The sequence below is a fragment of the Drosophila elegans genome, unplaced genomic scaffold (genome assembly GCF_018152505.1).
Source record: "Drosophila elegans isolate 14027-0461.03 unplaced genomic scaffold, ASM1815250v1 contig_476, whole genome shotgun sequence".
Taxonomy (NCBI): Eukaryota; Metazoa; Arthropoda; class Insecta; order Diptera; family Drosophilidae; genus Drosophila; species Drosophila elegans.
Window position 1 is genome coordinate 16,588,801 of NW_024545863.1, and position 15,843 is coordinate 16,604,643.

A 15,843-nucleotide genomic window follows, 5' to 3' on the forward strand; every position below is an offset into this window, starting at 1 on the left:
AAATGCTTCGGCAGTTGGCTAATTAAAATGAAATTGGCAAATCCACACTTATTTAGACACGTTGAATTTGTGAGTTAGCCCGAAAAAGGTAATTGAAGCCGCCAGAAGGAGGAAAAGAGGAGGCTAACAAACAGAACGACATAAACTTGGGCTTTTGTTATGGAATTCAGCGGAATTTCCAAGACTTCTCCCAAACGGAGTGGTTGGCTGCTGGAACGGGGGGGAGCGGGAGGAGCAGCTGGAGCGGAAGCGGGAGTGATAATAAAGCAACACCGAAGGTCATTACTGGAAAAACGGGTTTTTCTAGCCAACCTCTACAGCTCTGCAGCATGAAGTGAGTAAGCATTTAGCATTAAAATACCGTTGGGATTATGGCGTTTGAATATGCATGGGCGAGGCGACTGCTTGCGGGTCCTCTCTTCCCCCCGAAAACCCATTCCCGCTCCTCCCTTTTCCAGCTCTGTCGCCACCAACTACTAGTTTGCCTTAACAATCAACGCGCTAAATGCCGCCGGTTTTGCAGTAACAGCTGCAGCTCCAGTTGCATCTGCATAAATTATGCACCCAGAGCCATTTACAAACTGTCATTCATCGTTTGGACGACAACTACTGGCGACATCTCCGCGGATGATGACGCCGATGAGGAGGTGAAGTGATGGAGATGAAGATGGAGATGAAGATGGAGATGCGGATGACATGGCTCTGTGCCCACGCCGGGTTAACGCCTTCCTCGCAGATCTGGTTGCTAATGGCCGACGGAGATGGTGGTGCTGATGCCATTAAAGGTCAACTGGCGGGCGATGAAACGAGTTCGTGATAAGATTTAAGCCAAAATTATAAGCGAAACTCTTCCCTGACTTTATTATAAACCATCTAACTGCATCATGAAATCAGATACTTAAACTTTTGCAAGCTTTATTAACTCTTTTGTTTAAACTCCATCATTTTTGTCACACTCAAGTTACTGAACATATAGTTGAGACACACTTTTATGAACCGTTGTTATTTTCTAAGCCAAAAATAATACATAAAAAACAAGCAACTGAACTCTGGCTTTTGTTTAAAATCAAATTATCAATGTTTTTTATAAGACGTCAACAGACCCAAGTAATTGAATAGATACTTAAGATTTACTACAGTTCTTTAACAACTTTCTTTGGCTGATAAAAGTTTGTTCTCAAACAGCTGGCGAAATTTTTTCAAGCCTCCATATTTTGCATAAATATAGGGATAAACTTTGTCAGAAAATCAATATTTTATTCAGATGCTATGAACTTGAACTTTGTTTGTTCTTTGCCAAAAATTTAAAAGCAGAGCGTGTGCAAAAGTTTTTATGTCTAACCAATTTTTGTATGAATGGATTGTGAATTCCCTGGTTGATTTAACGGTTTCTGACCCATTTTATATGCCCTGTGGAATTCGTGCATTCTTTTCGCTTACTAAGCCTAAGCCAAACATTTTACATAAGTCACAGGCAGCACCAACCAATTCTCGCCGGCTTTTATTTGGCTATAACTGTTAGTGTCATCAGAAAGCAGTTAACCGGTTCTAAAACTCACTCTGCAAGGCGTCCTCAGCAGCCAGAGGCGTCGTCACAAAGGGGGTCTAGTTGTGGTCAATGATTTGAAGGTACCTCATTTCGTTAGATTGCTTCGCTTGAGGAATCCGCTTGGACTTGCCCCATAATCGGCCGCTTATGACACCTATTTTTCTGTGTGGATGTGGATCCCAACCAGTTGCCGTTCTCTTCTACAACCGTTAAGTGACCAGAGCCCCAATGCAATTCAAATGCAGATGAGTTGCTATCTGCATCTTTCTCCTGACTGCGTCACTGCCACTGCAACTCCAACTGCAACTGAAACTTTCTACGGCTCGGAGTTTCGAGTGGAGTGGAGTGGAGTGGAGTGCAATCGAATGCTTCAATGGAGCAGAAAACTTTTGGTGGCAGTGGCATCTCTCCCTCTGTCGATGTCGCAAATGAAGTTGAAGTCAATTTACTCAAGCATTGACATTGCTGCAGCAGTAACTGCAGCAGCAGCAGCGAAGTTTCCAGTTGAGTGGAAAAGCTGAGCATGCAAATTGCTGCACTCACAGTGGGACACACATATATTTTGGGCCAATAACCAGTGCAACTTTGTTGGCCATATTTAATGGCCGCTTAGCCGCACAATTAATTTGTCAAAAAAAAGTGGCGGCAAGTCAAGGCATCGTGGCAGGTGGCGCAACTTTCACCTTGACCGGTTGGCCAAAATCCAAGCCAGTTGCAAATTGCACTGGGGCTGAAGCCAAAGTCTAGGCCGGGTTATCATCATTAAATTCGGCACATTTAATTAGACATTTTGCAGATGCCTCGCTTTATTCAGATGGAGAATCCGAACCGGATCCGAACAAAGAACTTCCCTTCACTGCCCATCACTCACCTAGCTCTTTGTCAGTTTCTTGTAGATTTTTTCCATTATTTTATTTTTTTTTTTTTTTGGTAATTTGCATTTCTAAGCTTGGCAAATTGAGCAAAGACAACTGCGAAAAAGGCATTGAAAAGTTTTTCGCATTTTTGTGAGCTGTTAATTAGCCACGAGAAGCGTAATGCGCATAATGACTATTAAAAGATATACACACATATATAGGTAGATAAATAGATGCCTTTGCATATATAGGAATTTGTAGAAAGGAGAGTTTGAGAATGTTGTGCGATTGTAAACAAAAGAAGTAAGCCAGCGGAGTGATTGATCGAAGGTTGAATGACCCCAAATAGTCCGATACAAGACGATCCGAGATCAAGTCGAGTCGAAGCCGAACAAAATTATGAGCTTATAAATAAAATAGAACTACACGCCGAAGGCAGAACCTAATTAACAGGTACGTGTGAGCTGGTGTGTGTAAGGGCCATACCTTTTCAGCTATAAATCTATGACGCGCACTGTGCGTGGCTAGTGGAGATCGCTCATTTGCCAACCGCCATACTCCGCTACTCAATTAAAGTCGGAAAGCAAAAGTACCGAAATATTTCAGTTTCGTTGACCAGCCGGGCATGTCGCAAAAAAAATGGTGGCAAATAAATTCACAAAGCGTATTTCTTGAACATTCAAAATAGTCTCGGCTGCGGTTAAAGGTTAGCTTTCTTCTTTTACATATCTTTATGACAATCCCAAGTTGTTAGTATCGTTTTGGGGGAGTGCATTCATAAATCACATGATCATGCAGCACGTGTGCGCATCCTCAATATGTGTTGTGCACTTAGCGAAAAAGGTATTTTAAATGTTTAATTGAATATAAGACTTTGGGTTCTTTTAATCTGGAAATTAAAATCTTATAAGAAAATTTCTTTTTTATGGAAAGTTCACTAGTAAATTAGCTTTAATCGAAATGATTTATAATAAAGTGAGCACAAATAAAGATTACTGATTATTGACTTAGTTTACATTCGACTACATGATTGAAGTTATACATTTCTTCTAATATATTCGATTTGTTTAATATATACATTTCGTAATTACAAAATATACTGGGTTAAAATGTAGCAAATACAATTATTAATTAAAAACTAATTTTTACAAATTATGTACTTGTAAATACATTTTTCGTTCAGTGCTGAGATCCAATCAAAGCGCTTTCGGTGAGTGAGAATACGGCCTGGGTGGAAATGCATTTCCATCGCCAGCGGTTGTTATTGTGGGGGAGAACACAATGGCAGGCTGATGATCGCTCCTCATTTATGCGCTTCCTAAACAGCGGCAGCGGGCGCTTGAGCTGGGACTGCATTTTACATATATAATTAGACACATTTCGCCGGCGGGGAAATATGTGCGTACCCCTTGTGGCTATTATTAGGCCCTCGTTCCCTATCCCGCCGCCTTAAGTGATCAGTTCCGCTTGCGTTGGATACTTCGCTTCCTATTCCAGATATTCCTCTTGCATTTTTATATATATTCCACCTAGAGGGCAGTCGCCGCCATAAAATGGGAGACAATTGTCTAATAAAAGCCAACAAAGCGCCGCGCATATGCATCTTTTCTGCTTGTTTGTGAGCAAAGCGAAGTCACCTTGTGCGGGGCATTATGCAATTCACGTAATTGTAATTGACAGCATCCTGCAGATTTCCTTCTCGCCTTGCATAAATGATAACATTTCGATTAGCGAAAAACTGGCTTCGTTTAGCTGAGCAAACAAGTCTATCCAGGTCTGCCATTAACAAATTCTGTTCTTTATTGGTTGCTTAAGTATGAAGTGAGATCATATTTGTAAAAAATGATACAGATATTGCACTTGGTGAAATAAAATATGTCTGTCTATATCGTCATTTTCACTTTGTGATATTTATGATTATGATAACTTTGAAAATCCAGCACTTCTTCCGCTAATTAACCTGGATGACACTCACTTATATTGATGTTATGATACTTGTAAAAAATAATACAAATACTGCACTTGGTCTAATAAAATATGTCTGCCTATAGCGTCATATTCACGTTATGATAATTTAGATAATAATAACTTTGGAAATCCTTTCTGATTTAAATAAAAAACGTGATTTATCATATAAAACTAGTAAAGAAAATTATACCTATTTTATTTTAAGAGGAAAATTGAAGAAAGTATGAATTGGCAAGTGCAAGATAGACTTTTAAATAGCTCTTAAGACACTTTGTCCGCTTATTACCCCGGATGACACTCACTTATATTGATGTTATGATACCATGGTTTTGTCTTCGGTTCCCTCACCCACCTCGAGTGGCTATTTTTGGTCTATGACATAAGAGTGGCTTTCATTGCCAGTGTTTTTGCAGTGTTTACCTATTAGCACTTAACATTGGGCCAACATGCGCTTTAACATTGACTTAACAGCGCCCACGCATGCCGTCTCTTTCTCCGCGGATGGCCTTAGCCTTCGTTGTAATTGTCCAAAGTAAATAAGCCAGCCAACAAAGCCATATTCAAACAATTTTGAATATTAAATGTTGGCCAACGGCAACATGAAGCATTGACTATTTTTTTTGTTTTTTTTGCCGGCCAGTAAGGTTAATGGGCCTCCGCCATGATAGCTCTCAAATATCTGTGCCGTGTTTTTCTCGTTTTGGTTTCGGTTTTCCAGTAACCAGTGGTTAGTGGCCAGTAGCACACATTTGATTGCACCTTTATCTCTGGTCGCCCCTTGACCTCGTCGCATTGCAAAATGTTCCGTTTCTTTTAATTTCAGTTTGTTTTTTCTAGTTTTTACTGGCTTCTAAGGTAGTAGCCGGCAACAAGTTGCCTCTTAGCCGTTTTTTTTTTTTTTGCTGCTGCTGTTCGATAGCTGTACAAACCGGTCAAGAGCGAGGCATAAAACGCTCCGCTGCGGCAGGGAGCATAAAAAAAGGCGCACAAAAGCCGTTGTTCAGCGCGACGATAATGAAGTCCCGTCCCAGTGAAATGTTGAAAAAAAAAAATAGCTTAGTCTGAACTCACAGAGTGTTCGGTCATTGGCTGATCATCATAATGATGATTATCTACATCATAGATCAGATGAACGCTGAACTTATGCATATTCATGTCGGGGATATTGTGAAATTCCATAAATGACCTCTACATGGCTTGCCAAAAGCCTTCCCCTTGATAATGCCAGCCATTGTTTATTTTTATTCGCTTTTCCTACTCGTACATATGTGCGTTTGCCTTGCCTTGGGCTGGAAAATGTGAAAATATTTTGATTGTATGTATGGCCTTTTGCATGTGGAAAACAAACGCCTCGAACTGCACGCATGCATGCCAGTCCAATCAATCGAGAGCAACCCTCCACTGAGAAAATCATGGTATAACATCATTGCAATACCTTACAAGTATAAATATTTTTGTAAAAAAGCCTTTTTCAAATAAAGTAAATCCACGACTTCTTTAAATATTTTATGTAAACACTATGCTTAGGTATAACAAATTTTTAAGTAAACCATTTATTTCTGAAGTTTCTTAAATCATTCATTTCAAAAGTATATGTTTGCAAGCCTTGTTTATGAGTGAATTCTATCGAAAAATTGACAAAAGTGAATAAACTTTGCACTTTGGGGATGCTATATTTATACCCTTGCAGAGGGTATTATAATTTCAGTCAGAAGTTTGCAACGCAGTGAAGGAGACGTTTCCGACCCTATAAAGTATATATATTCTTGATCAGCATCACTAGTAGAGTCGATCTAGCCATGTCCGTCTGTCCGTCCGTCTGTCCGTCTGTCCGTCCGTCTGTCCGTCTGTCCGTCTGTCCGTCTGTCCGTCCGTTTATATGCAAACTAGTCTCTCAGTTTTAAAGCTATCTGCATGAAACTTTCCCAAAAGTTGTCTTTCTATTGCAGGTAGTATATAAGTCGGAACGAGCCGGATCGGACGACTATAGCATATAGCTCCCATAGGAACAATCGGAAAAATAATTGAAAAAAAATTATAACTTTGCTGTTTTTTAATTTTTTGTTTAGTTCTTCGACATATAGCAATGGTTAAATAATTCAGAATTATGGTTTAAATTACATCAAAATCGGACGACTATAGCATATAGCTCCCATAGGAACAATCGGAAAAATAATTGAAAAAAAATTATAACTTTGCTGTTTTTTAATTTTTTGTTTAGTTCTTCGACATATAGCAATGGTTAAATAATTCAGAATTATGGTTTAAATTTCATCAAAATCGGACGACTATAGCATATAGCTCCCATAGGAACAATCGGAAAAACAATTGAAAAAAATTATAACTTTGCTGTTTTTTAATTTTTTGTTTAGTTCTTCGACATATAGCAATGGTTAAATATTTCAGAATTATGGTTAAAATTTTATCAAAATCGGACGACTATATCATATAGCTCCCATACAAATAATAAAAATATATAATAGAACAATCAAATAATTAAGCTGCAAATCGTCATAGCTTCAATGTTTTTAAACATATACGCAAGTAAATCATAATTTTAATGTTTTCAAAAATATTTAATTCTTGCGATAGCTGCAAGGGTATATGAACTTCGGCTTGCCGAAGTTTGCTGTCTTTCTTGTTTTATATAAATATGGTCATTCATACTTTATAATGTATTTGATGTAAACACTATGTTTAGGTGTAAAGAATGGATATTAATACCAATTTCTAAGTCAACCATTATTTCTGAAGATACTTAAATTTGGTAAGGTAACACGTCTTATGTTTTTTTTTATTTAAATCTTAAACATGGCATTCTTTATAATTTAATTCTATCGAAAACTTGTCAAAATTAAACAAATTTTTTACTTTTTATAAATACGTTTAATTTTTATAAATACGTTTAATTTTTGTCTGTGTAAAACCGGGTGAATCAAGGGAAGATCCAAGTGCATAATTGCAGTCGATGCCCGGGACTGCAGCTCCACCGAAGGGCCAAATGCATTAAGTGCGGTAAACGACGCAGGGCAAAAAAAAAAAAGAAGATGATGATGCTAATGGCGAGCCTGGGTCGCAGTCCCCGCAGTGGCAATTGAAAACACTCAAGTGCCGCCGAGCGACTCCCTGGATGATCCCCATGCCCAGTGCAACTCAATCCGGAACGCAGAACGCAGAACGCAGGCCGCACCGCAACAGAAGCCGTCGTCATTGAGGTCGTTCATCTGCAGGAGAAGTGGGGGCTGGGGGCGGGGCCCAATCATTTTGTCGATGCAATCTGGCGCTTACAGCTGCAAAACTGTCACAACCCAAAGAGTCACTCATTTGGGGGCTCAGTTTTGCATCGGACTACCAGTGATGTGGGTCTATGAGTCTAATGGATTGCTGTTGTCATAATAATAAGCAGGAAGTTCGAAGAAAAACACCCAAATCGGCTTATGTCGGGTGTTATGTGAGCAACAAAAAATGACTGAAAGAGCTGCTCACACACTAAGCCCAAATCGAGACTCATGAATGCAGTATCGTTGAGATACTTTTGGTGCGTTAATTAAAACTCAAGCTGGGCGTTTTTTTTTCACCCCATATATCACTTGCATAATTTCCAGTTGTCGCTCTCAATTACCAAACCACACTAATTGCAACAAATCGAATTTGATTGCTTAAATGCTGCAAATTAGCCACACCTAAAAACGTAAGAAATGGGTTTAAATTTAATTCGATTAATTAATTACAAAATATTTGTCTAGTATTTCTTTTCTGATACAGCCAAATTTATTCCACAAGCTTTTTAGTGAGGCGAAACGGAAGCAAAAACTGAAAGATTTTTCACAATATTTTCATGCCTCTTGGAATTGAGGAAATCTCTCTGGAAATTGTGAAGTTTTTCCTACATGCGGCTGCTTCGGCTCAAACAAACAAGTTTTCAATATTTAATTGCAAAACTTGGTAATTGTGCTTAATTGTTGGGTAAACAAAAGTGAGCAACAGGCTGACTCAATATGTTTGGGCGTTGCATTTGGCCATGTTTTTACTACGTTGGCAGTGCGAACTGGAAATTGGATAATGGCTTTAATAACATGGAGGGTTTCAAACTTTAAGCTAATGTTGTAGCATATTTGAACATGCTTAAATCGTAATCAAAAAGTTACGACCCTGACCCCAACTCGACTTGGTAATTATTTACACCACCCAGAACGCCATAAATCAACGCATTTTGCACATTTTAGGAATGGAAAATTACTCCATATTTTCTGTGGCAAGCACACACTCGTCCAGATGATTGCAGCGAGAACATGGAAAACATTTCCATGTGCCACTTAAAACGACTTTCAAAATGTTTTCACTTGCCACAATGAGCGCACACCCACATACACTGGAAGGAAAAAAAAACACTTTGAATGGTTACAAATAGCAAATTTGCTTAAACCAAATAAGTTAGCAACGACTAAGCCAAAAGCACATAACGACAAATGATAAATTTATATCTAATAGCAAAACTTACATATTTTATTTATTCATTTGCTTTAAAGTTAATAGTTATTTTTGGAGTAGAGAGCGGATGCAGCCATTTTTAAGCGTTCTTATTGTGCTTAAATGAAATTTAAGTTTTGACATAAAACTTCGTTCGGTTAACTCTCTTTTTATTATATTATTATACTATTAATATTTTTTTGTCCGTGCAACCACAGTTGCAAAGTGCTAACGGCGGCCACAAAGCCAAAAAGTTTACCCGTCCAGAGTCCAAATTCCAGGCCAAGAACAGCCCACACAACTGCAGCAACAACTGGGGCCGCTTTGGCTCAAAATCCGAGTGCAGTCAACGCTCAGTTGGGGAATTATGCCAGCGAAATTCGCCGCACGCCTCGCGATTCATGCCTCACTGCTGCACGTGCCGTCGAGGGATTTGAAAGCCTTCACTAAATCACGGATTTGAAGTTCGATTTGGAGCGATTTGGGAATCGCACAGGCCCATCTATAACTTAAGCGGCTGGGACGTGACTCTGGGGAATATATCCCATGCACGCTGGTCCATGGGACCATAAATCGCCGATCCTCGATCTGGAGCGGCAACAATTGCCGCCAATCGAAGCTGTTTTTCTTATTGATTAAGCGCGCTTTTATTGACGTTTGCCGTCCGTCCATCAGTCCATCACTCTCTCCTCGGTCGGCTCTCCTTTTGCGAAATCGTGGCTTGAAATTATTAGCCATTACCATGCAGTCCAACTCCAATTGCCCAGCACATTTACCAGTGAGATAGTCAGAGCCGGAACTCTGGTGCGACTGCGAATTCAACTTCGATCGGGCCACAAACAAGGAAATCTGTCCATTATAGCTGTTGTTGGCCAGGCCGACCACGGCTCAATGAGTTCGTAATCGGCGGCAGATAATTATGCGAATAAATATTGCATTGTGTCGGTAGCAAGTGCAACACGTATTAATTCAATTAGCGGCAGGCAATCGAATGCCAAGTGGCGCCTTCAGGTGGGCGATGAAGCAAGAACCTTTGTGGTTAGCCAACAAAACGAACTGATATCTCCCGGCCAGTTTGGCCAGCTGTTTTTGGCCAATTAGCAGAACCCAAAGCACACCAATCGTAGATCGAAAATTCTAACGAAAAACAACTGACAGGGGAGAGCAAAACCTGATTGCGTTTAGTCATCGCCTTTGTGGCTAAAATTATAATGAGCCGCAAAAGCTGTTGACAACTTGGGTTTTGGTTTTTTTTTTTTTTCTTTGCTCCGCACTCTTTTTCTTCGACAGCACGATGAAATCACTCAGACCTCGACCCGACTTGACCACAATTCAAGGCCATTAATACCAGACCAAATGTGATTTGGCAACGGCCGCAATTGAAAGTGATTTCTGATGGATTGCTCATCCGCCAGGGGTTACCAATGCAGCCGGAAAGATTTCTCAAGTCGGCCAGCAATACGTTATGCAAGTTTCCTTAGACAAAGATGCATTCATAGAGCATTGCAAAAGCTATTGACAGCTCATTTTTTATATTTATGACAATCGGCGCTTGTCGACTGGCGACCTGACCCACATGGCGTATACTTTTTCGGCCATTAGATGGCAATTAAAGCTGGCCAAGATCGAGATTGAGATCATGCTGGGCCCACGGGGCAGCAGTAGCAGTGGCAGCAGCTGATCGTTAGGGCTAGAAGCGCTTTACTGTTCTTCTTGATTGACATGCTTAGCACTCGCACTCGGATCGTATCTGGCATCTTGAAACTGAACAATCTGTAGCCCCAGCAACCTCATTTACAGCTTACAGCGCACGCTGCTCAATAGCGTCTTTGTTGCTGGTTTTTCTTCCGCTTTCAACGGTTCATAATTGAAATTATAATTCAATTTGCTGCACACTTTGCTTTTCAATTATTAGAAAATGTCTGGAGTGAAAGAAGAGTGCGATTACAGACGCAGATACCGATATATATATATATATATTGCTCACGCGGCTGCGCATGCAGATACAGATACAGATTTTTGTAAAAGCCAACTTTGTGTGGCGTGCCAGCCGCTGCGCATGCGCAAATGAATTTTCAATTTGATGGCGGCGATCCTGAGCAGATATTTCCATTTCATGCCCATAAATATTGTAAGTGAGCGTAGGAGAAAATAACTATGTACATTGTAGATACAAAAAAAAAAAAAAGCCACTGACGCGTCGTCGCTTGCAATTAAGAACGCTTTCATTTTTCATTTTCCACCTTCCTTCTTTCTCCGCCTTTCCGGCTCGAAAAAGTAAATTACTTTTACTGAATATAATTGAATTAACATTACAGCCCTGAGCAAACTGTGAAAAAAAGACATTCCACATCCAGCTTTAATGGTTAATGGAATTCTCGTGTTGATCAATATCCATGAGATAGAGATATATTTATTTATTAGCTACTTGAATATCTTTCCTAATTGAAATCCCTTTCTGCTTTTCTGGAACAGAGCTACATTTCTCCCCTGGCCTTTAAAAATAGAAATGGGAAAATTTGGAATTCGAAATTCAAAATTAGTTTCTGTATCTGTTTTTGGGGTCTTCGGGCACTTGAGAATTTTTCCATTTTCCCCCATTTTCGGTGGCATAAATTGCAGACTGTCAGAAGTGCAGCCCCCTCTTTTCCACCATTTTTCCCAGCTGATAAAGCAATAATGAGGGTCATACTTTGGCTTTGGCTGCCTCAATTATTAACAATTTGGTATTGATTTGCCGGGGAGCAAAGTCCAAAAATTGAGCTGGGCGAGCGACTTTTATCAGTCAATTCCCAGTGACCCCGGGTCACCGGCAATCTGATGTAACTCCATGTTTGCCCTGCTTTCGCCTGCACGCGTTTTGCATGCGTTTAAAGTCGCTTACGCAAGAATCGCGTTGAGGTGGGGCGGTAGAAAGTGCCGCCCGCTTGGCGACACATTTGAGGCATAAATTAAGTAATTTACTTTGATGGCCATGCGTGGAATGTTTATGAACAAAAAAAAAAAAAAACAAGTGGCCAAAACATCAGCAAACAAATCGCTCAAAAGTCGTTGGCCATTTTCCCTGAATTCAAAATTAAACGTGGGGTGGTGGTGCTTGTATTTATACCAAGATATCCCCAAGAGTGTCATCTACTTTTGATTCATTCGCTGTCGCTGATTGTTTTTTTCCACAATTAATTGTTATGCGTTTTTAATGCCTCAGACTCAGACAATATCTTATATAAGGCGCATTTGTGTTGTGTATGGATAATATAATCACATGTTTGCATTGCACACTTTACAGTTTTGTTGCGTTTTTTTTTGTTCGCCTTTGTGTTTTATATTTTGGCGTTAATTTTTTGGTTTTATTTTTCGAGTTTGGCAAAGAAAAAGAAAAACTTTCTCCCGCCGTCTGTCGTGCCAACTTGACGCACCACGAAAAAAAAGAAGATAGGCAAAGAAAGAGATGGCAAGATGGCTGTAGACAGAGAGAAGGAGAGAGAGGCGAAAAATTAACAACAATCTGATGATTTACTGGCGAAAAACGAAAGAAATGATCATTGGTGGGTATTTTGAGTTATTTATTTATTTTGCCAAAGAGAAGACACAGCAAAAAAGAAGGGTGTCAGAGGAAATTGAACTTTTAACACAGACGAATAAATAAGTGTCATCGTCATGAAAGAATTGCCAGTAAGTAATATAAATATTGTTTTTTTTTTTATTGTGGTTATAATCTTTATTTACTCTTATTAAAGTTTAAATAAATATCGCCTTTTATAATTTGAAGTTTTCTTTTCGTGTAAGAAAAGGAAAAATTCTCTGACAAAATTTGGAAAATAATTGAACTAGATTTGGAAAACATTGTTTTAAAATTTTAATTTAATTTAATTAAAATTTAATTAAAATTAATATAAATAATGTATTGGGCTCTAAATACCCCTTCTTCTAATTTGAAGTTTTGCTTTCGAGTACAAAGATAAAACTCTCTGACAAAATGAAGATTATATTCAAACTTGATCAAGTAAATATTTTTATTTTAGTATTAAATTGTTGATTATATTTAATTTATTATAAATTATGAAAATCTAAATATAAATATAAAGAATCGTTGATCAATTAGTTTACTCTAAAAACAAAAAAAAAACAATAACTAACAGAAAACTGACCCCTAGACGTTATCAAATATCTTTCAACCCAGATTAGAAAACATGATTTCCTTAAGTTCAAGTTTGCAATTATCTTGCAGCTGTTGCCGACCGAAAGAAACCCAAAAACCCTGTGATAAATCACCTACAACGGGGGCAACCGATAAGGGCCAGTCCCCCGAGTGACCTAGACTTCAGACTCAGACCAAGTTACATATATGTATGTATATATATCCCAGACCTGTCATATCGCTTTTCTCCCAGCTTGTATTCAATCAATCACGTTTCGCTTATCGCCCCCCAATCAGCACGAGACGAAAGCGGAGAAAAGATGGGGCTGGTGCAAAATATGGCACACAAAGGGCACAGAAATCCATGACCACAGACGTTTAATCCGCAACGCGTCGATTATTATGCAAACGGCAATGAAAGCAAACAATTTAAGGCATACATTTGACAGACAATGAGCAGCGGACATAAGTAAATAATAGAAATAAAACACTGGCAAGTGCATGCCTTGGAAACGCCGAACAGTTGGGGAAAAGTGGAAAGTTGTGCGGTTTATGTGCATAATTGTGCGGCGTTTATTTCACTTTAAATTTACTGCGTAACCCCCGACACACCCACCCACCGCGTACCCCCGAAAGTTCGTGCCGAAATGCAGTTTCCATTTACAAACTTCTTGTTTGCTCACTTGATTTGCCTTTTGTTTGGCTTGCTTCTTGTCTTGGTTTGTTTGCGCTTGGCACGTTGCTAATAAAGCAACTATGCGCCAGGCTGCAACAAAAAAAATCTCGAAAAATTGCATAAAGCGAAAAAAGTGCGGCAAATAAAATGCTCATATTTGTGCCATTTGTTCGAACGAGTTTTTGTGAAAGTACGGGTATCTAGCGGATAGTTAATACGAATTTACAGCCGCCCCCTGTCCGCGGCGGCCACTTTGTATCACGATTGCACTCGATTCGAGCTGGGATGGGCCACCAAGCCACCAAGCCCCGTGGCGCTGCAACACGTTTCTCTGTGGCAATTTCTGTTTCGGTTTCTGTGTCTTTTTCGCATTTTTCGCCTTTTTTGCTTATTTTTTGCACAGCCCAGTCCAGCCCAGTCGGACCGACCGTCTCCTTTTGCACTTTATTGACAATTTCTTTTTTGTTTTTGCGAACGTGCGTAGCGCTATTGTCGTTGATAGGGGAAAACCGCAGCGCAGCGCATACCCGTCCGCAAAACCGGCCACCGGCCACCGGCTGCGTCGCATTCAGGCGTTGACGGCCTGTAATGAAATGCGAATTTCATTCATGGCAATTGGTTATGAGTTACGTCTCGAATGGAGTTGGCAAACAACATCGAGGTGAAGTGGCAAAGGGGCAGTTGGGAGGGGCGATTAGGAAAACAACATCAAATGGGCTTCGACAAAACTGCTAAGATAATTAAACTCTATTGCAGTCAAGAAAGAAAAAAATGAAGTTCGAAACATGTGTAAGTATTTTAAATCATAGACAAAATTCCATCCCTTAGATATCATGTTTTCTAAAAATATCAAAACAAACGGAAACAGCAAAAACAAAACAGAAAATCCAAATGCTTTCACTTGCCAGAACATTGAGTCATTTGAAATTCCAGTATGCGATCTATAGCGGATTTGAGTCATCTAAACCAGAGGCTTTGTCACTTACCAGAGCAGTCAAAAGCTTGCATCTCGAATTACCGATTTACATTCCTAAGACTTCCCAGGCAACTCGTATTTATTTTATAACTGAAACCAAACCCCTTTACAATAAATATTGCCAAAAAATAACTAAGATCGAATGTCATAAATATTGGTATTTGTTCTTGTACACATTTCCGCTGCAGGTTTTTGCTTTTCGCGCTGCTTAAAGGAAAGTTGCAGAAATTTCCTAAACTGAGATATTTTAATTAAGTAAAATACGTTCCGAATTATCCGCTAGGTGTTTATGCAAACAAGCGCACAAAAAGCAACAAAACCAAAAAAAAATTGTGGCTTTAACGCAAAAATTTCACAGAGTCAGCGCCGGTCGGAGCAGCTTTAAAAAGCCAGCAACAGCAACAAAAAATATGCCAGACGAGTAATAATTATCCAAAGAAATTATAGCCCCCCTGGTGTTGTGTGTGTGTGTGTGTGTGTTGTGTGTGCATTGGTGAAATGCGAAACTGAGAAGTTGCTCAAAGGTGCTAAAAGTTACGCTGCCAGACAGCGGATTATGAAATATGGAATACATGCCCATAAACGGGAGGACTCCAAAGAATTGATTATGGTTTTCTGTTCAAGCACATTTCAAGGGTATTCCTTATACGAATGTATTATTTAGATCCCCGTAAATTGATTTTGGATTAAGATTTTTTGTCCACTGGATATTAAAAAGAGAGATATTTATCTGTTTAATCCGATTAATATTTCTTTATACTTGAGCCATTACGTACAGAACTTGAATCTGTCAGATAATGCATAAGGTTGATTAATAGTTTTAGGACTTTTGACAAAAAATGTTTTAAATATTTATTACAATATTCGCTAAGGAAAAGCTTCAAGTTATTGTGATATAGGAGTTATGGATGTTATTTTGGTTTGTATATTTATGTTCAATTGACACGATCATTCATTCAAGTTAGCAAGTTGAAAGCCTATAAATCGATACGAAGAAATACGAGTAACCAGCATTGTTTAGTCGGAAAATGCAGCCATTGCGTTCTAACTCGACTTTTCTGTAGCATTTTTTGCAGGCCTATCGATCGATCGTGGTATTAGCTAGCCACAGCTTGTTAACCCGTTTGCAGACCGGGGAAAAAGGGAATGCTGAAGGAAGGCTCCCTGCGAGCTACGAACCACCATTATTGTTGTTGTTTTTGTGCGATG

At 39.3% G+C, this 15,843-nt stretch overlaps 1 protein-coding gene across 1 annotated transcript in view; it reads right to left on the reverse strand.

Annotated features, from left to right (window-relative positions):
• Nucleotides 1-15,843, reverse strand: part of LOC108135775 (platelet binding protein GspB) — a 38,204-nt gene that overhangs the window by 21,589 nt on the left and 772 nt on the right. The gene's annotated exons all lie outside the window — the stretch shown is intronic.